The following is a 21,498-nucleotide window of genomic DNA, read 5'->3' as shown; positions in this document are numbered from 1 at the left end:
TCCTTAATCTCGCTTCATTGGCTCAGCTCTCCTAGCAACTCCGGCAAGAGTGGGCAGCGAATTTCGGGGTGCCAGGAAGGGCAAGGCGCAAACACATACACACGTCACTCCCGCACTGCAAGGGTTTTGGGGGTTCACCCCACGCAGTGGGGGGGCAGTGCAATTTCACAGTCCGGAGGAAGCGATGTTTTTCCTTCTAGCTTGTTTTAAAAGGGGGCAAAGCAACTTCTCTCTGGGAGCGCACGCTGGGCGAGGCAGCCACAAAAAGGGGAGATCATATTATTATGAATCACTGTGCGCTCCCATCGCCTCGCTCAAAGGGCTTTGAAGGAATGATCTCACAACAAAACCCAAGAGTTCAATAATTAAAACCCCCCATTTTACGGCGCGGGGGGGATGATCTCTAAAGCATCTTAATCACTCCTCTTTGTTAAGAAGACAGTCGCTGTAAAGCACTTGGGCATGCAAATTACATCCCATAGTAATCGATAGCAATATCATCCTCGGGAGCCAAGGGTTTGATGGCCATTTGGAGAGTTCTTATTTGTGTCTAATTTTCTTTTATTTTAATCTCCACTGATCCGTCTCCTTAGTGTGTGTGACACACACACACCCATCGTGAAAGAGTAGATTAGAATAATTCTGTTTTTAATGAACAGGGCAGGAAGGCGGGGAATGGACTGCGAAAAGAAAATCAAGGGGACAGGAAGGGATGAGGTGGTATAAGACTTCCCTATCACTTCCCATGGCCCTTGCAAGGATAACTGAGCCGTGATAGGGAAAAGCACTCTGCACATGCTCTACTTCTTCTTCCTCATATTCCAGATTTTTTTAAAAAAATGGCCAAAGTCGGGCGAGGCCTCAGTAGGCACAGGAATTCAGTGGCAAAGCAAATGCACTCTGCACATGCTCAGAAAAACCACCTTTAGTTGGTTAAAATCCTGGTTCTTCCTCCAACTCCTCAAAAAATAAAAACCAAAAAAACCAAATCTATCACAAATCCACCCCCCCAAAAAAATGTTTCTAGCCGATAGATGCAACTGAGAGCTCTTTAGCAACATAGATTTCTATTTGGGCAAGGTTTTGTAAGACCCACAAGGCAGAGCATGCTACAAATATATATATATATTTATTTTTTTTACAACATTGCCTCCAGAGCCAATACTCCACCCAGCTCCCTCGGGATCCCAGACAGGTCGCCTTCCGCCCCAAATCTCCGGAGGAGTCTCTGGGTGCCAAGAAGCCCCGACAGCCCAGCAACGTACCTTGCTCTCCAGCTCCAGGGACCCATAGGCGTTGGGGTTCACTCCCCACGGCGGCCGGTTCCTAGGGCAGCTGCTCCACCATCCATCCCAGTTCCTCCAAGTCCCTAGAACTGGGAGCCCGGCTCCCATCGGGGAAACCGATGTGCCCGTTCGGAGGAGAGCACTGCACCGCCAGGGACGCCAGGCAGCGTGCCCATTAGCACCCCGGTTGGCCCAAATCCCCTGCGATGAAATAAGATCTGTAGAGCTACAGAGCGGGGAGAGGGGAGTTCGAAACCCACCGCGCCAGCCTCGCTGCCTTCTGCCAGGCTCTCGGTGCAAAAGATGGGCTGGAGGTCCCCAGGCAGCGGTCTTCTCGCCGCCGCTTCACATCCTGAAACGATGCTGTCCAGAACAAAGAGGAAAGCCCATCTCCTTCCTGCAAGATCTTCCTAGGTTCACCTTTCGGAAGCGATCCTCAAGCGCTGGGAGCCATCCGACGGAGGGGATCCTTCTGCTTTCCTTCAGCTGGTCTCCAATGAGGAAGATGGAGATGGGGGAAGGGACCTCTCTCTCTTTCTCTCGATCTCTCTCTCCCCACCAGGGCGTGGAGCTTGCAAAACTGCCCAGAGGTTTCTCTTCGCAAAGGCAGCGGCCATCCAGGGGACCCCCAGAAAACACCTTTTTTCTCTCGTTAGGTTAGCAGCCCCGGATAGCAGAGAAGATATACGCGCACGTTTAATGGATAATAAAATCAACCAGCGGCGACCACCATCTCTTCCGTCTGCAATCCCTCCGCGGCGGCGGCGGCGGACAAAGAGTTAATGTTGCACGGGGTGCGCGTCCCCCGGGGGGTTCTCCTGTCCTCTGCCCCCCCTCCCCACAGCGCCGCTCCTCTATCGCCCTTGCAGATCTCTCTAGAAGCCAAAGAGGGCGGCTTGGGCGCTGCCGGGCAAAGGGACTGCTCCGTCGGGGGATGGGCGGCCCACGCCCACCGTGGGCATCGCAGCTTGGAGCGGGGTGGGGGGATACAGCGGCGAGCCCCTCTCCGCCGGGCGCTGCATGTGAAGAAAGCCCCCCGAGCAGGGAAGAGGAAAAAAATCCCGGCGGTTCTAGGGCTCGAGGTCGGCGGGGCAAGAGCGGAGCATCCGCAGAGGATGGAGGATGCAGGTTGCCAGGCGATGGGTACCAGATGCGGGGGATGGAGAGAGGGATGCAGGGAGCGCGCCGGCAGGATGGCCCCGCCGAGGGCAGATGGAGAGGGCCGGAGTCGGCAGCCTGCAAGACCCGGCGCGGGCTCCCTGGCCCAGGATGCCCGGCGCCAGAAGCCGCGCCTTCAGGGAGCGCCTCCTTCTGGCTTGCGCCGGCGAACAAGCAGGGCGGCTTCTGGGCTCCGGACCAGGCGCCGGGCGCCCCGCCCCGCCGGCTCTTAAAGGCGCAGCAGAAGCCCCACCCAGGTTAGGGGGCTTGCTGCCCCTGATGGTGGCTGGCTCGCTCGCACGCTCACTGGCACCCAGGACAGACTGGTTGCCGCGTTTCTTTTCCCTAAGGTCGCATACCCCTTCATGGATCACTGCCTTGCCGTGGCGAAGGGGCTTGGATAACTCAGAGAAGCTATGAGCTCTGCTGTGCAGGGCCACCCAAGATGGACAGGTCATAGTGGAGAGTTTTGACCAAACGTGATCCACCTGGAGCAGGAACCGGCAAGCCACTCCAGTATCCCTGCCAAGAAAATTCCATGGACAATAAGGTCCATATAGTTAAAGCTCTGGTTTTCCCAGTAGTGATGTATGGAAGTGAGAGCTGGACCACAAAGAAGGCTGATCGCTGAAGAATGGATGCTTTTGAATTCTGGTGCTGGAGGAGACTCTTGAGAGTCCCATGGACTGCAAGAAGATCCAACCTCTCCATTCTGAAGGAAATAAGCCCTGAGTGCTCCCTGGAAGGACAGATCCGGAAGCTGAGGCTCCAGTACTTTGGCCACCTCATGAGAAGAGAAGACTCCCTGGAAAAGACGCTGATGTTGGGAAAGATGGAGGGCACAAGAAGAAGGGGATGACAGAGGACAAGATGGTGGGACAGTGTTCTCGAAGCTACCAGCCTGAGTTTGACCAAACTGCGGGAGGCAGTGGAGGACAGGAGGGCCTGGCGTGCTCTGGTCCATGGGGTCACAAAGAGTCAGACAAGACTAAACAACAACAACAAAGGTCCCAGAGCGGGTTATTGAAACACAATGTTAGAATAATAGAATAGGAGGGATCTCTAGGGTCATCTAGTCCAACCCCCTGCATTGCAAGAATCTCAACGCATGGTCTCCCATCCAGCTTGAAACCAGACCAGACCCTGCTTAGCTTTGCAAATGTGCTAGCATTAGGACCATTAGGAACAATTAAACTTACATAAGAACATGATATAAGTAGATGGATCAGCATCTTGGTCTCACAGCAGCCAACCGGACAGAGAAACCTTTGAGCAGAACATGAGCACAAGAACCTGCAGCCATTGAAATAGCCCATATTTTCCTCCCAGGAGCTCAAGGTAAAGTGCATGGTTCTCCTCATTTAAACCCCACAAGAGGGTTAGACCCTCTTATAACCCTCAAGGTCACCTCCAGCAAGTTTCATGGTCAAGTGGCGGGATTTGAACTCTGGCCTCTCCAAGGCCCTAGTCCAACACTTGAACCACTACACTACACTGGCTCTTTCTATGCAAAAATTCACCCAGGCTAGGCTTACCAGTCCTGACATGTCTTGGTTTTCGGGTGTGAAAATGGCATCAGGAAAAAATTCTGCCAAATAGGCAAAATGTCAGGGGAAACCCGGATGTATGTCAATGCGATGGAAAAAGCAGCGGAAACAGCTTAAAACAGGGGTCACCAAACATTTTCAGCAGGGGGCCGGTCCAGTGTCCCTCAGACCTTGTGGGGGGCCGGATTATATTTCTTTTTTTGGGGGGGGAGAACGAATTCCTATGCCCCACAAATAACCCAGAGATGCATTTTAAATAAAAGGACACATTCTACTCATGTAAAAACACGCTGATTCCCGGACCGTCCACGGGCCGGATTTGGAAGGCAATTGGGCCGGATCCGGCCCCCCGGGCCTTAGTTTGCCTACCCATGGCTTAAAATCACAATTTTCAGTGGAGGTCTCCCCAAAAAGCTCAAAATTTTGGTGGTTTCCTAAAATAAAAGGGGAAAAAAACTCAACAGCTTTCCAAATCTACAATTCTATGATTCTAACTTTCAGCCCTGAGATCTGAGGTGTCCTCTCCCTGCCCGCTGCTGTACGGCAACAGATTTATAAGCAGCGTAGTTTCCCCAGCATCTCATTCCAGAAATGCAGGATGAGGCCTCTTCTGCCTGCCCTCCTGCTTTTCTTCCCGATGTGAAGGAGCTCAGCCATGGCAGTAACCCAGTTTTTGGGTAGGTTTGGGGGAGCAGCACTTCATGCCAGGATTAAGCCTGGCCAGCTGGCTCAGCAAAGATATTAATAGTTCCTCTCCCTCCTCCCTCCCCCCCCCCCGAGCTCCTGGCCGAAACCTGTATGTGGCACAGAAATGGGAAAGAGGGTGGTGGTTCTGTGTAGCTCAGAAGCTTGCTAGCATAAAGACAGTGGGTCTTATCTGAAACATCCAATTTTACTTGGGCATTGAAACCTGCAACGTCCTAATGGCGTCGTCATGTGGGGATGCAGATATTGCAAAATCTTGAGTGCTCTCATAAGCACCTCTATGGGGGGGGGTCTGTCTTCTGCCTCCCCCTACATGGGAATCAGGGATCAGCTTAGCTTAGCTCAGCAGGGAAACAGGCTTCGCTTGCAGAAAGTCCCAGGAATATTCCTTAATCGTAAAAAGGATCTCTGGAGTGGGAGCTCATAAGAAAATAAAAAGAGCATGATGGAGTAGACCATGGGTAGGCAAACTAAGGCCCGGGGGCCAGATCCGGCCCAATCACCTTCTCAATCCGGCCTGCAGACGGTCCGGGAATCAGCGTGTTTTTACAAGAGTCGAGTGTGTCCTTTTATTTAAAATGCATCTCTGGGTTATTTGTGGGGCATAGGAATTCATTCTCCCCCCCCAAAACAAATGTAGTCCGGCTCCCCACAAGGTGTGAGGGACAGTGGACTGGCCCCCTGCTGAAAAAGTTTGCTGACCCCTGGATTAGACCAAGGCCCACCTAATCTAGCATCCTCTTATCACCGTGGCTGCGGGGAACCAGAAAGCAGGATTTGAGCCCAACTCTTCTCTCCTGTGATTTCCTGCAGCCAGAATTCAGAAGCATCGCTGCCTCTGACCATGGAGGCAGAAGAGAGCCATCCTGGCTAGGAGCCATCGACAGCCGTCCCCTCCGTGATTTTTTCTCCTCCTCCATGAAAGTCATCCAAGTTCATGGCCAACCAGCACTGTGGCAGTGAGTTCCATAGTTTAACTATGTTCTGTGTGAAGAAGTACTGGGAATTAACGACAGGAGAGCCGGTCTCCTGATAGCTGAGGACCCCTCTCTGTTGCTTGAAATGAGATCCCCAGCGCAGATTGCTTCTCCAGATGAGAGGAAGGCAATTTGCATCTGAGCTGAATGGGAGAAGCTGAGCAGAGAAGTTCTTGCAGGAAAGTTAGCAGGAACTGGGCGGGGGGGGGGGCGTGTTTCGGTATATTGCTCCCTGGGAAATCTGCTGCAAGAAGGCTTCTTTGCTTCCAATACACTCTGCATGCATATTGGGAAACAAAGAAAAATATATCTATTTTTTTATCAAGCTCTCTTATTGTAAAGAAGCCAAATTCTGTATATCCAGGACAGATAAACGATAGGATTTCTTCACGCAGTGGATAGCTAAAGTGAGGGATTTCCTCCCACAGGAGACTGTGATGGACTCGGATGCTGGACTAAGTGGATTTAGGTTCTTATCCACCTTGCTATTCAGATCTGAGGACCATATACCAGCATCTGGGGGTTAGGGTTAGGGGGCGCAAATCCACGGGTTAGGGGGCGCAAATTACTTGCCTTGCCCCGGGTGCTGACAACCCACGCTACGCCACTGTCTCTGTGTTAATGAATTTTCCCTGCCATCTCAAGGAACAGGAAGTGGAAGAGAGTTTGCATATGGACACACTCCCACTCAAAGCTGCAAATAAAGTTTTGTCTAATTTTTGCATTGGGGGGGGGGGAAAGATTGCACAGCGTTCTGCACAGCAAAGTGATGGTAACTGCAAGGCAATTGGGCCAGTAGTGAATGTGTTTGGTCTGAAGCTGCTGCCACTTGGGGACACCTCCAGCGCTGCTTTGACGTGTGTCATTTAATAATAATAATAATAATAATAATAATAATAATAATAATAATAATAATTTATTTATACCAAGCCACTCTGGGCAGCTTCCAAAAAAATATTAAAATACTGTAATACATCAAACATTAAAAGCTTCCCTAAGCAGGGCTGCCTTCAGATGTCTTCTAAAAGTCTGGTAGTTGTTGTTCTATTTGACATCTGGTGGGAGGGTGTTCTACAGAGAGGGTGCCACTACCGAGAAGGCCCTCTGCCTGGTTCCCTGTAACTTGGCTTCTCGCAGGGAGGGAACCGCCAGAAGGCCCTTGGTGCTGGGCCTCAGTGTCCGGGCAGAACGATGGGGGTGGAGACGCTTTTTTGGGTATACTGGGCCTTTGAGGCCGTTTAGGGCTTTCAAGGTCAGCACCAACACTTTGAATTGTGCTCGGAAACGTACTGCGAGCCAGTGTAGGTCTTTCAAGACCGGTGTTATGTGGTCTTGGCGGCCGCTCCCAGTCCCCAGTCTAGCTGCCGCATTCTGGATTAGTTGTAGTTTCCGGGTCACCTTCAAAGGGAGCCCCACGTAGAGCGCATTGCAGTAGTCCAAGCAAGAGATAATCAGAGCATGCACCACTCTGGCCAGACAGTCCGCGGGTAGGGAGGGTCTCATCCTGCATACCAGATGGAGCTGGTAGACAGCTGCCCTGGACAAGCATTTGACCTGTACCTCCATGGACGGCTGTGAGTCCAAAATGACTCCCAGGCTGCGCACCTGGTCCTTCAGGGGCACAATTGCCCCATTCAGGACCAGGGAATCCTCTACACCCGCCTGCCCCCTGTCCCCCCAAAACAGTACTTCTGTCTTGTCAGGATTCAACCTCAATCTGTTAGCCGCCATCCATCCTTTAACAGAAAATTGCTCTTTCACACACACACACACACCCTCCACCACTCAAAACAAAAGCTGCCGCCCTGGTGAGTGTGGAATTTTACAGAGAAGAAAAAGTGGCAGATAAAAGCAGCCTTTGCCATTTACTGACAGTGTGGCATAGTGGTTAGAGCGCTGGACTGGAGACCCAGGAGACCGCAGACTCCGAATCCCCACTCACCCGTAAAGCTCACCTTGGGCCAGTAAGCCGAACCTACCTCACAGGGATGTTGCGAAGCTCAAATGGGCAGCGAGAGGACTGTGTGCCAGCACCTTGACTTCCTCTTTGAGAAATGTAATAGATAGACTACATGGAACTTGCCAAACTGACCGGGAGACTCCGAGACCAGAGAGAAGAGACGGTGGAAGAAGACTGTTTAAGGAATATTTGAAAGTTTAAGGAATATTTGAAAAAAATATGTTAATATTAAAATCTGAGAATAGCTTTGGAAGTGGATATAGGCCGTAGGGTTAGAAGTAGAAGATAGGGTATTTTAAAATAGTATTATTTGTAAGTGATAAAACGTGAAGTTATTGTAAGTGTGATTAAAAAAAGATGGGTAGAAATTATGATACAGTGGTAGCTTGGGTTACATACGGTTCAAGTTACATACGCTTCAGGTTACATACACTTCAGGTTACAGACTCCGCTAACCCAGAAATATTACCTCAGGGTAAGAACTTTGCTGCAGGATGAGAACAGAAATTGTGCTCCAGCGGCGGAGCAGCAGCAGGAGGCCCCATTAGCTAAAGTGGTGCTTCAGGTTAAGAACAGTTTCAGGTTAAGAACGGGAAGCTAAACGGTGTTTCCATGCGCTGCTCTGGTTCGCCGGAAGCGGCTTCGTTCTGCTGGCCACATGACCCGCAAGCTGTACGCCGGCTCCCTCGGCCAATAAAGCGAGATGAGCGCCGCAACCCCAAAGCCGGCCACGACTGGACCTCTAATGGTCAGGGGTCCCTTTACCTTTTTTAAACTGTTAAAAGATGAAAATGAAAATCAGATAGGTGGGACTTGGGGAAGCCCACTTAATGTTTAGAAAAATAAGGATATGTCAAGAATTTGTTTGTACTGTTCGTCTTTTCTGTTTGTTTATTTTAAATTTGTGTTATAAAATGAATAAAAAAAGAGAAATGTAATAGATAAATACATACAACTCCCATCAGCCCTGGGACACACACATACCCTCCTTTCTGCCTCCCAGCCTCCTCCTCTTCTCCCTCCTCCCCTCCCTTTTCCTAGCCAGGGAAATTATTGCTAAATTCTAAAGAGATCTCCCTCCTTTTCCCCTTGCCCTCCATCCCTCCCAATTTAATATCAGCAGCTGCACCAAGCTGGCCTCTGGGAGAAGAGGCCGTGAGTGGGATTAATAACCCAGCGTCCATAGCAAGGCGCATGAAATGGGTTGTCTGGGAAATGTGGTGCATTGGGGGCAAAGGGTGGGGGGAGAGAGAGAGAGAGAAACAGAGGCTGGCTCCACGAGACCCAAATAATCCTGTATAAAGCATGTCTGATTAGGAAGCTCGGGGAGATGGGAATAATAGGCCTGTCAGTTGCTCTTAATAAAACAGGTACTCTGCGGGCGAAAATGTGCCTGTTCTGCGCAAGTTTCTGGCTAGTTAGTCCTGGGGCATTTGAGAGGTTTAACTTTGCAAGCGTCCCAGGCTGACACACTTTCTGCCTCACAAACTCCTCCGCTCCATTCTGCTCATGCGCTTTGTTCATGCTCAGATGCACCTTCGTCTTTGTTACTGTTGCAGGAAACCCCTCCAATCATTCAGTTTGTACAAACCACACACACACTACATACGCTACGCTTCTGTTATAAATTCATAGAAAATCAACCATACATTGGATCCAGCGGCGTAGCGTGGGTTGTCAGCACCCGGGGCAAGGCAAGTAATTTGCGCCCCTAACCCCTAACCTGCCGCCGCTGCCAGCTTCTTCTTGCTGCTGCCTGGGCTGGGGTATTTACGGTAAGGTAGCCATGGCGGTGGCGGCGGGTCCGTGTCAGGTGATCTGAGGCGAGTTGCCGCTGGCGCTGCCGCCCAAACGACGCCGCTTGCCCGGAGGAGGAGGAGGGCAGAGAGGCGAGGAAAATGCAACATGGCCCAGCAGCTGCAGCGGCGGCGGGGGGGCTGTGAGGAGGGGCTGCCTGGCGCACCCTCCATGGCCCTGACGCACGGGGACCGCGGCGAGTGCTGAGAGCCGCTGCCTGCCGGACGCCTTCAGCCTGGACGCGCGCACAGCTCTTGGTTCCGCGAGACATGGGGCTCTGCTACAGCCTGCGCCCGAGGCTCTTCGGCGACTCTGGAGGCAGCGAGCGCGCCCCCCCAGATGTTGCGCCCATTGTGGCCGGCCCCCCTGCACCCCCCACGCTACGCCACTGATTGGATCTGCACTGTTCCACTTTTATTTTACTCCATGAAGGAAGGACTACAAAATGGGGAAGGTTTGATACAGGGCAGCCATAATCCCTTGACCATCCCAGCACATCCACAGGAGCCCTGCCCAGTTGCTATGCCAACCCTGATGGTCCTAGATAGAAGACCATCAAGATCACAAAGAACTTGCATATGGGAGTGGATTCAGCATGGACTGGAACAAAGGACAATGATCAGCTCTTCCCTCTGGGGGCAGGAAACTGCCAACTCCCCTCTGTCACCTGGAAAGTACTCATGGGGAGGGGGAAAGGGGGAACCAGCCAGGTGACAGGACACTCAGGTTACCACCACAACTCCTCCCTCAGCCCCTCCTTTTTGTGATGTAGTTGTGATGTAGTCTTAGGGGTGTAGTTTGGGGGATTAGTAAGTAATAAAAGTTGGGGTCTTCTTTTGTTCTGGACTTCCATTTTACTTCATCTTGTTGCGGGTGGGAGTCCTGTCGCGACAGTATTCAGTAAAGACCAAGCCTACAGGCTGCTGTTTTGCTCCAAGTGATCCTGGTTGGTGTCTTTTTTTGGTCCAAGGGAGCCCTCGGATTTTCCCGTTAACATTACTGCATTTCATCCCTTTGCACTGGAGTCAGGTTCTGGGGCGATGCCTCTGTTGAATGCTGGACTCATAGAACCACAGGATTGTATCTATTCCAGCCCATCTTGGCTTCCAGATCTGTGCTTTATTTGTTTTTGTTAAAATCTGTAAAACTCAATAAAAAATGATTTAATCAAACACAGTCAACATTATCTCAAAAACAAAACAGGATATAAATCCCCAACCCTCTTTCCTCTCTCCACGACTTCCCTCAACTTCATTTTCTGGTTCTTTGAATATTTGCTTCCCCTCCTTCTTTTATTCTTAGTATGCAGTCTTTAACTTAAGTATTATTATATTCTTAGCATTTTTATACCCTTCTTATTTTCATATTTCCTCTTGTACTTTCCTATTTTCCCATTTTCCCATTTTAATTTCTATGCTGTTAATTGTAAATGTTTACTGAGTCCACATCTTTACGGTTTTTCTGTAGGTGCAACATAAATGGTTCCCAGTCTTTTTTTTTTAAAAAAATGTCTATTATCCTTGTCTCTTAAGTTTTGCCGTTAACTTCGCCATTTCACCATATTCCATCAGTTTTTCTTGCCATTCTTCTTTTGTTGGCATCTTGGCTTCCAGACCCGTGGTCACTTTGGTTGCCCTCCTCTGCCCACGTTTCAGCTTGTCAATGCCTTTCTTAAACTGTGGTGTCCACAGGACTCCAGATAGGGTCTGGCCAGAGCGGTGCCATTACAGTGGTACCTTGGTTCTCAAACTTAATCCATTCCAGAAGTCCGTTCCAAAACCAAAGCATTCCAAAACCAAGCCACGCTTTCCCAAAGAAAGTAATGCAAAACGGATTAATCCGTTCCAGACTTTTAAAAACAACCCCTAAAACAGCAACTAAACATGATTTTTTACGATCTAACGAGACCATTGATCCATAAAATGAAAGCAACAAACAATGTACTGCAGTCACACAATCATTCCATCAGTAGCTGAACTGGGTTCCACACAAACACAAAACAAAAAGAGCCACAAAAACAAAAACGCAAAATAAATAGCAAAAACATAGAGACCTCAGAGTAACACTCAAAACAGTAGTGTCAGTTACAGATAGGTAGCCGTGTTGGTCTGCCATGGTCAAAACAAAATAAAAAAATTCCTTCCAGTAGCACCTTAAAGACCAACTGAGTTAGTTCTAGGTATGAGCTTTCGTGTGCATGCACACTTCTTCAGATACACACATCACACTGTGTATCTGAAGAAGTGTGCATGCACACGAAAGCTCATACCTAGAACTAACTCAGTTGGTCTTTAAGGTGCTACTGGAAGGAATTTTTTTATTTTGTTTAAAACAGTAGTGTGGCACTCAAGTCCGAAGTGTAACACTCAAAACAGAGCACGTTCGGCTTCCGAAAAAACGTTCACAAACCGGAACACTTACTTCCGAATTTGCAGTGTTTGGGTTCCAAGTTGTTTGAGTGCCAAGGCATTTGAGAACCAAGGGTCCACTGTACTTGGGTATACAGTGGTACCTCTGGTTGCAAACAGGATCTGTTCCGGAGCCCCATTCGCAACATGAGCAGAACGCAACCCGCTTCTGCGCATGTGCATGACGTTATTTTGAGCGTCTGCGCATGTGCGAGCGGCGAAACCCAGAAGTAACCCTTTCCCATACTTCCAGGTCGCTGCAGGACGCAACCTGAAAAGATTTAACCTGAAGCAAACGTAACAAGAGGTATGACTGTATGTGGATACCGTCATTTACTATGGCACCATCTACTGGTGGGCTCCCAGCCTTGTACCCTATGACCCCTGCCTGTGACCTTCCTGAGTCACCATCATTCAGGGTAGTAGATGCTGGGGCAGACGCTGGTCTAATATGACGCAGCTCGCTTCATATGCTCAACATCTTCTGCAACATCCTATTTTCCCAGGGCACCTAGTCGGGGGCTCCCTCCAGCAGACTGGATCCTTGTAGTGCGGGTTTCTTGAAGCCTTGAATTTCGAAGACCGTGACTCGGCAGCGCTGCCTCTGGGGCCAACTGACAAGGAAGACGACGAACCCTCTTAATACGGGATAACGTTTTGGTGCTGGCAGGCATACGCATGTTTTTGCTCGACATAACAAATTAAAATATGGAGAGTTATTCTTCCCCCTTCGCGTTGTCTTATGCTTTATAATAAAAAAAAGCGCCGCCCAACCCCGGGCGCTTTCCATCGAGTTATAAATTAAATGCATTTTTAAAAGATGTGTACACTCACATCATGCAAATGTGTGAACGGGAGATTACACAAATAAATTCAATGATGGCTTCAAGATGCAGATTTAACACCAGGGCCGTCCTGTAAACGGAGAGGATTTAAGGGGATCTTTCTGTGCACAGACAGCGACAGGCGCACGCAGAGACGTTCCAAGTGTATTGTGACGGTGTCCAAGTCGCTGTTTTTCAAATCCAGGAGCTTTGTAGTTCCCCGGGAATCGGGCGCCAGTCATCTCCACAGCCAGGGGTTCCACCACAGCACAGCCACTGTTGAGGCAGAGTGCAAGAATGGCTAAGTTAGCCGCTTAACTGTTGAAGTCGCAAGGACTGGCACATTGCAAATGCATGAGGAGAAAAGAAATGACAGTGTCATTTCCATTCCACCCGAGCCCGCTGAGGCTCTCCCAGAGCCTCAAATTCATTATTTGAGGAGGAGGGTGTGGGATGTGCCAATCTCCGCTGCTTGATTTCTCAAGCAAAGAGGTGCCGGGGCTCAACGCTCCGGGAAAGTCAAGGTTTCTGCTTCAGAAGACACCCCCTCACTTCCTAATCCAAGATGTGCAGAGGAACTCCAGCTAAGCTTAATATTGGCTAAGCAGGGGCTCTCCAGGATTTTAGGCATACGGGCAGGGCCAGATTGAGGTTTGATGAAACTACAACTAAGCCAGAATGCGGCAGCTAGACTGGTGACTGGGAGCAGCCGCTGAGACCACAGAACACCAGTCCTGAAAGACCTACATTGGCTCCCAGGACGTTTCTGAGCACAAATCAAAGTGTTGGTGCTGACCTTTAAAGCCCTAAACAGCCTCGGTCCAGTATACCTGAAGGAGCGTCTCCACCCCCATCGTTTTACCCAGACACTGAGGTCCAGCTCCGAGGGCCTTCTGGCAGTTCCCTCATTGCGAGAAGCGAGGTTACATGGAACCAGGCAGAGGGCCTTCTATGTGGTGGCGCCTACCCTGTAGAACGCCCTCCCATCAGATGTCAAGGAAATAAACAACTATTAGAAGACATCTGAAGGCAGCCCTGTTTAGGGAAGCTTTTAATGTTTAACAGACCACTGTATTTTAATATTTTGTTGGAAGCCGCCCAGAGTGGCTGGGGAAAGCCAGCCAGATGGGCGGGGTATAAATAATATGTTGTTGTTGTTTTTGTATGATGAGGCCCTCAGCTACTGAAGGTAATGGGGCCCTTTCTATGTCCAGCTGTCCTTTGTCAACAACAAATGGTCCCTGTTTTTTTGTGTTGAATATATGCTAGATGGTCATTTATGGACCTCATAGGTATCTCAAGCCATTTGCACATCACAAAATAGGAGCCTACACAACACAAAACACTGTTGCTGCACGTAGGTTTTTATTTTATTTGTTTTTTATCTTATATTTTGGAAATGTACATCCAGGGGTTTTTTCCCCCCTTTAAATTTTTTGGGGGCCCTCAAGAAAGTGGAGCTCTAAACTAAAGCTTGTTTAGCTTATACAGTGGTGCCTCACAAGACGAAATTAATTCGTTCCGTGAGTTGCTTCGTCTTGCGATTTTTTCGTCTTGTGGAGCACGGATTCCCCGGGTATTAACGGCTTTAAGAAAAAGGAAGCAAGCCCATAGGGAAATTCGTCTTGCGAAGCACCTCGGAAAACGGAAGACCCTTTCGTCTAGCGAGTTTTTCGTCTTGCGAGGCATTCGTCTTGCGGGGCACCACTGTACGTAAATCCGGCACTGACCCACAAGTGAGCTTATGGCCCTCTCTCACAGAGACACTAGCTATAGAATGAGAAGGAACCATGGAATCATAGAACTGTAGAATTGGAAGGGACCCCCAAAGGTCATTTAGTCCAAACCCCTGCGATGCTGAAAGAAGTCGAGCACACATGCTGTTCAAAAGCCCTTTCATTTCTTAGTGCTTTACATTTTCAAGCAATCAAGCCCTGCCGTTCCCGCTGCCAAGCCCTCGACACTAATTAAAACCTGGATGGCTCTTCTTCCAGGAGGATTTTCTCTACTAGAATCCTGTTACTTTGCATACCGCCCAAGTCTCACTTTTCTGCCTGCCATAACGCAATTATCTCCACTAGAAAGAAACATTGGTGGAGCATCAGAAGCAAAGCAGAATGATGCGTGGATGCTCCAGGACAAATCCAACACTCATGTGTTGCATGTATATCGTGTAGCAAAATGCACCTGAAAGAACAAAGCAGGCCATGGAGCATGTGCAGAGTGCTTTTCCCTTTCCCGATGGGGATACATAGCCAGCCTCCTATAGACATTCAAAATTAAGGAAGCGACAGCTGGACTGGACTCCAAGTTCTAAAAACGAATAATGAAACATCCCATCATCTTCTGTTGAGTAATGGCACCACTTTCCGCTACCCATTGTTGTTGTTGTTTAGTCATTTAGACGTGTCCGACTCTTTGTGACCCCCTGGACCAGAGCATGTGCGAAAGTTCAGGGTGGCAGGAGAGGATATCTTGTTTATGAATATCCTTCCTAACTTGCACTAGAAAGTTCCTTTTTTAAGCAGAGTTATATTCCCCTTCATGCAGCAAAAAACCCCAGAGTCGATCACGACTGGACCTAATGGTCAGGGGTCCCTTTACCTTTACCTATAGGTATAAAAGGTAAAGGTACCCCTGCCCATACGGGCCAGTCTTGACAGACTCTAGGGTTGTGCGCTCATCTCACTCTAGAGGCCGGGAGCCAGCGCTGTCCGGAGACACTTCCGGGTCACGTGGCCAGCGTGACGAAGCTGCTCTGGCGAACCGGCACCAGAGCAGCACACGGAAACGCCATTTACCTTCCCGCTATAAAGCGGTACCTATTTATCTACTTGCACTTAATTGTGCTTTCGAACTGCTAGGTGGGCAGGAGCTGGGACTGAACAACGGGAGCTCACCCCGCCGCGGGGATTCGAACCGCCGACCATGCGATCGGCAAGTCCTAGGCTCTGAGGTTTTACCCACAGCGCCACCCGCGTCCCTAATGGTGTCAGTAGTGGGATACTAACTAACTAACTAAATAAATAAATAAATAAATAAAGCATGCAAGGAAGGAAGGAAGGAAGGAAGGAAGGAAGGAAGGAAGGAAGGAAGGAATCTGGACACAAATCCTATTCTTCTCCCGCCCGGCAAGAATGGCTGAACCTGGCAGTGCCAAGACAAATCTGGGAATGTGTGCGATTTGCAGACACCTTCTCCTGCTGGTATTGCTGACAGATCTGAAAATGCCTGAGGAAGCCCGAGGCGTTTCGAAGGCATACCTGGCAGGGGAGCAGATCAGAAAAACTTCCGCTCCATGCCACTCAAGAAGGAGGTTAGGCGGAAGAGACAGCTGTCAACAGCTGCCAAGTCCCCGAGTCTCTTCCCAAGCACAAGTTGCCCGAGAAACCTGCAAGAAGCGTCTCTCTCTCTCTGGGTTTCCTAAAAGGAGGGGAGGCGAGGTGGAATCCGCCCCATGACAGGGTTTTGCTCCTTGATCTCAGCCTGAGAGGGAAGAGGAGATGAAAGGTTCATTACCGCCTCAGCAAATTTGAAAGAAGATTTGAAACCCCTTTGGAGTTTCTGAGTCTCCATCTCTGTTGCCAGGAAGACTTAAAAGATACGAAGAAGGGGAAGGGGGGTGTTGCAAAGAGCAGAGAGTTTTACAGAAACTTTACTCCCCAAATTGACTTTGGCGATCACTCGTAGCTGAGTAGGATTGTCTTCCATGAACACGGTTTTAGTAGTGAGTCCGTAAGTGACAGTGGAGGCCAGTTCTGGATTCACACGTCCTTCCACATTGGGGACAATGGTTTCTGGGTGGGAGTTGATCCCGGTGTGGATTTGCCAAGCATGCCTTCCTCTTAGCACGTTTCTCCCTTGCGTCCTGAGTTCGAGTGTCTTCAGAGTCCATGACACCTTAGGTCAAGGCTGTTCTCCAACTGGAGAACTCGCAAGCCAGTGTTTCCCAGTTGTCAGTGTTTATAGAATTGGGATGTTTTGCCGCTATACTTCTGGAAGTTTGTTTGGTTTTTTTGTGGGATGTGAAACCCAAGAGCAGTCAAGAACAACCTTCCTAGAGTGAACGTGTTCACACATGGGGAGGAATGTTTGTCCAGCCAGCAGGTAAACTTCCTGTTTCCTTCTGGGCTGGGACAGACTTCCTTTGCATGTGACTAGAGGTGGGCGTGGCCTCACCTGTGCAGGTAACAACAAAAGCACAGGGCAGGGCAGCCATCTCTCTCTCTCTTAGACTATATGCATCGAAGGAGCAACATCTGCTTAGCCAAAGATGCTCTCTTCCAGCCAAGAGAGGACAAAGGGACTGTCTCCTTATGAGATAGTTTCCAGGTGTATGTTACTTTTCTAAGCTAAGTCTGCCTTCTGGGATCCAATTGTGAACAGAATGATGTGTGAGGAAACCTTTTTATACTTTTATAGAAGACCGTGTCGTGTCTTAATTTTTATGAGGGAATAAGGGGGAAATACCAGAACAGTTATTATAGAGGCTTTAGCGAGCCTGAGCAAACGCATCCGCTGCAAGTTTAAAAAGGGGAATGTTACTCTGCTAAAATTGTGAACTTGTTAACACAAGTTGGAAAGGCTATAATCAAACAATATATCCTCTCCTGCATCCCTGAACATTCCCACATTTTTAATAGTCTTTAATAAAGCTGATGGGGAAATAGTAAACGTCTTTAAAAAAAAAACATCAGCAGTGTTTGCAGGGTTAGGGCAGAAGGGACCCAACTAGTTCAGCATTCTCTTCTTGCAGCAGCCAACCTGATGCCTCTGGGAAACCCACAATCAGGATTCGAGCACAAGAGCTCTTTCCCCCTTCCCCCGATTTCCAGAAACTGGTATTCGGAAACATTGCTGTCTCCAACTGTGGAGGGCAGCGCATAGCCATCACGACTGCTAGCCATTGATAGCTCTCTCCTCCTCCATGAATTTCTCCAATCCCCTTTTACAGCCATCCAAGAGGGTGGCCATCACTTCCTCCTGTGGCAATGAGTTCCATAGTTTAACAATGCACTGCTTGGTCAAGGACCTCCTTTTCTCTTCCAGCATTCAACTTCATTGGAGGTCCCTGAGTTCTCATGTCCTAGGCTAGCGTGTTTGCTAAACGGCTTGGGAATCTTTTCTCAGCTTCTACCTTTATACCGTAGCCCACGGAAGACATTGGTGCATCCTCAACGGAGACGCTTTGCAATAAATTTTTTAAAAGAAGCACCAGCTACAAATCATATACACATCGGTAAAAATTGTGGTCTGTGTGGGTGGCAAGAGTTTGGGGGTAGGAAAACAAGCTCCCCCCCCCCCCCCCGAGGGAATGCTGTCTCAGAATTAAGTTTACTGCTGTCGGTTTCACTAAAACAATGAATAATCTACTGTTACTCACTGGATGTGCCGCGTTTACATATATTTTTTACGGAAATGCGACAAGAGAAACCAGGCCTCATCTTGCGAGCCCAGTTTCTTTAATAGCTAGCGAGGCATCAGATCTGTTCGTTTGTTCATTTATATACCGGGTTTCCACTTTAAAGAAATGCCGAAAGCAGCAGACAATATTGAAAAGCAAATAAATCAGGGGAGGCGAAGGCGTGCTGCAAAATGGAAAACAGGGCTGGGGGCAGGAGGCGGAGGGGGGAGTCAGGATAGAGGGGGGGAGCAGAGAAACAGTGGAGGGTGACTCCTTTGCGGGGTGCAAGCCTGGGAAGCGTGTCTGGGGATCAAGGGCTGCCCAGATGACAAGACCCGCCCCCCCCGGCTTTGCTGAGGTGGTCCTAAGGAAAGCAGAGCGAGACATCGGGAGCGAGCTATGCTGCAGGACTTCGATGCCCTCTAGCATTTGTCCAATGAAAATATTCTATTATTATTATTATTATTATTACCCCACTCGTTGAAAAGCAAGGTGTTGGCAAGGTGATGTCTCTACTGGAGACTTTTTTAAAGTCATAATTAGGAAAAATTGTAATAATCACATATAAAAGAAACAGTATAAAGTCCTACCTCGGGTTGAAGTAGCTTCGGGATAAGTATTGGAGCGCATTACTTCCGGGTTTCACTGCTTGCGCATGCGCAGACGGTCAAAATGACATTGCGCGCATGCGCAGAAGCGGCAAATCGTGACCCGCGGACTTGGGTTGCGTTTGCTTCTGGATGCAAATGAGGCTCCGGAACGGATCCCGTTCGCATCCAGAGGTACCACTGTACAAGAAGTAAATAAGGAGGCCATTTACAGCATAAAGAAAGTCTTTTATTTTTATGTTATGTTTTCTTTGTGTAAGCAGATAGGGGTTTAATTTTGATAATTAAATTGTCAAAGGTGGTGGGTTTGTTTGTATGCACGAGTTGTTGTAGACTGTGTTGTAAATAAAGTTTAAAAAAATTATTTATTTATTTTTTTAAAAAAGAGAGAGAACAGGTTGTTGGACTAGATAGGCCTTTGGCCTGATCCAGCGGCTAGGCTCTATTTAAATTCTCACGAAAGTGCAGGACTTTGATGGCCCAGGGACTCCCTGGAGCCAGTCGTGGGATTCACTCTGCCCTGTGATTAATAGACTCTTTTACTCTGTTGCATAGCCTGGTTTCGTCTCCCCACAGCGACTCCCCCCGCAGCCCCCTCTTTGGGGTAAGCCACCGTTAATGAGGCTGCCTGTTCTTTTGCGACTTGACAAGCCCCAGTCTGGCTGGCTCCGTCGCGAGCTGGACTTCGCGGGAGGTGCAGAATTCAATCTATATGCAAATGTGTGTGCGGGGGGAAAAAATAAAGAAATAAAAAATTAGCAGAGGTTGGGGCTGATTGGATCGGTTGTAATGTAAAGAGACAGAACACGTGTACGAGACGAAAGGGCGGGGGGGTTGGAGAGAACGGGGATGGAAAGGCAATGTGAGCCTGGCAACCGGAACAGAAAATGGATTACGCTTGGCCGTGCTCTAACCGCTAGGCTCGGCTGCCCTCCAAAAAAACGGGGTGATGCTTATTTATTGCACTTGCACCTCGCTCTTCTGTCTGGCAAAATTCGGCCCCTTCCTCAAATGTTCCAGCCCCATGGGGCTGGAGGGGTGGGGGGCAAAGGTGAGGGGTGAAGGGGGGGGCAAAGGTGGACAAACTACCTCAAAAGGAGCACAGTGTGGCCTCCAACAGACGTACGACTCCTCCCCTAAAAACCCATAGGTAAAGGTAAAGGGACCCCTGACCATTAGGTCCAGTCGTGGCCGACTCTGGGGTTGCGGCGCTCATCTTACTTTATTGGCCGAGGGAGCCGGTGTACAGCTTCCAGGTCATGTGGCCAGCAGGACGAAGCCGCTTCTGGCGAACCAGAGCAGCGCACAGAAATGCCGTTTACCTTCCCGCCGGAGTGGTACCTATTTATCTACTTGCACTTTGACATGCTTTCGAACTGCTAGGTTGGCAGGAGCAGGGACTGAGCAACGGGAGCTCACCCTGTCACAGGGATTCGAACCGCCAACCTTCTGGTTGGCAAGTCCTAGGCTCTGTGGTTTAACCCCCAGCGCCACCCGTGTCCCAAAAACCCATAAATATACCCTATATTATAAAGACTCCAAAGTCTCCACTGCCCCCCATTTCAAGGGGGATTTACAGAAGCCGTCCCGGTTTTTTACTTGATTCTGGAATGTCCCGCTTTCCCTTAAGACGTCCCTATTTTCATCCGAGAAATGTTGGAGGGTATGGAGTTATGCGAGCCAACGAAATAAGTCACTATGCAACCTTTAGAAGACATCTGAAGGCAGCCGTGTATAGGGAAGTTTGCTAATGCCTGATGTTTTATTACATTTTTATATATGCTGGGAAGCTGCCCAGAGTGGCTGGGGCATTAATAATAAAATTATTATTATTGATAAGGTTGCCCCTATTCTCATGAGAGAAATGTTGGAGGGTACATAGGTAAGTGCCTGGAATTCCTAGAATCTTGCACCATTCAGGCTTCCTTTTGTCTGTTCTGAGTCTTCCAATATTCAGCTTCATAGGATTTCCACAAGTTCCATTTTGGAAGCTGCTTTTGGACGCCATCAGCGATGGCAAAAGAAAACCTGAGGCGCTTATTATCTAAAGCAGATGTTTTGGACTACAACTCCCATCATCTCCAGCCGGCGTGGAAGTTCCCTGCGGCATTGTGGGAAAACAAACAAACCACATAGGCATGATGGCTGACCAAAAGGCAAAGCAGGCACTGTGTCTCCTACCCACAATGCCATGGGATGAAGGAACTGCTGGGCCATTGAATCATAGAATCATAGCATCCTAGAGTTGGAAGAGACCCCAAGGGCCATCGAGTCCAACCCCCTGCCAAGCAGGAAACACCATCAGAGCACTCCTGACATATGGTTGTCAAGCCTCTGCTTAAAGACCTCCAAAGAAGGAGACTCCACCACACTCCTTGGCAGCAAATTCCACTGTCGAACAGCTCTTACTGTCAGAAGGTTCTTCCTAATGTTTAGGTGGAATCTTCTTTCTTGTAGTTTGGAGCCATTGCTCCGTGTCCGCTTCTCTGGAGCAGCAGAAAACAACCTTTCTCCCTCCTCTATATGACATCCTTTTATATATTTGAACATGGCTATCATATCACCCCTTAACCTCCTCTTCTCCAGGCTAAACATGCACAGCTCCCTTAGTTGTTCCTCATAAGGCATCGTTTCCAGGCCTTGGACCATTTTGGTTGCCCTCCTCTGGACACGTTCCAGTTTGTCAGTGTCCTTCTTGAACTGTGGTGCCCAGAACTGGACACAGTACCCCAGGTGAGGTCTGACCAGAGCAGAATACAGTGGCACTATTACTTCCCTTGATCTAGATGCTATACTCCTATTGATGCAGCCCAGAATTGCATTG

At 49.1% G+C, this 21,498-nt stretch overlaps 1 protein-coding gene and 1 long non-coding RNA gene across 2 annotated transcripts in view; one reads left to right on the top strand and one right to left on the bottom strand.

Annotated features, from left to right (window-relative positions):
* LOC309345689 (leucine-rich repeat and fibronectin type III domain-containing protein 1-like protein) overlaps nucleotides 1-1,624 on the bottom strand; it is a 73,922-nt gene extending 72,298 nt beyond the window's left edge. The window contains exon 1 of the mRNA XM_081868985.1: nucleotides 1,266-1,624. The gene's annotated coding sequence lies outside the window, so the exon portion shown is untranslated. The remainder of the gene's footprint in view (nucleotides 1-1,265) is intronic.
* The window catches only part of LOC309346275, a 303,343-nt gene that overhangs the window by 92,456 nt on the left and 189,389 nt on the right, over nucleotides 1-21,498 (top strand). The gene's annotated exons all lie outside the window — the stretch shown is intronic.

The sequence above is a fragment of the Podarcis erhardii genome (genome assembly GCF_964252035.2).
Source record: "Podarcis erhardii genome assembly, chromosome: 7".
In the NCBI taxonomy this organism is placed as follows: domain Eukaryota; kingdom Metazoa; phylum Chordata; class Lepidosauria; order Squamata; family Lacertidae; genus Podarcis; species Podarcis erhardii.
The sequence above is the reverse complement of the archived record's forward strand: the minus strand, read 5'-3'. Positions and strand labels throughout refer to the sequence as shown.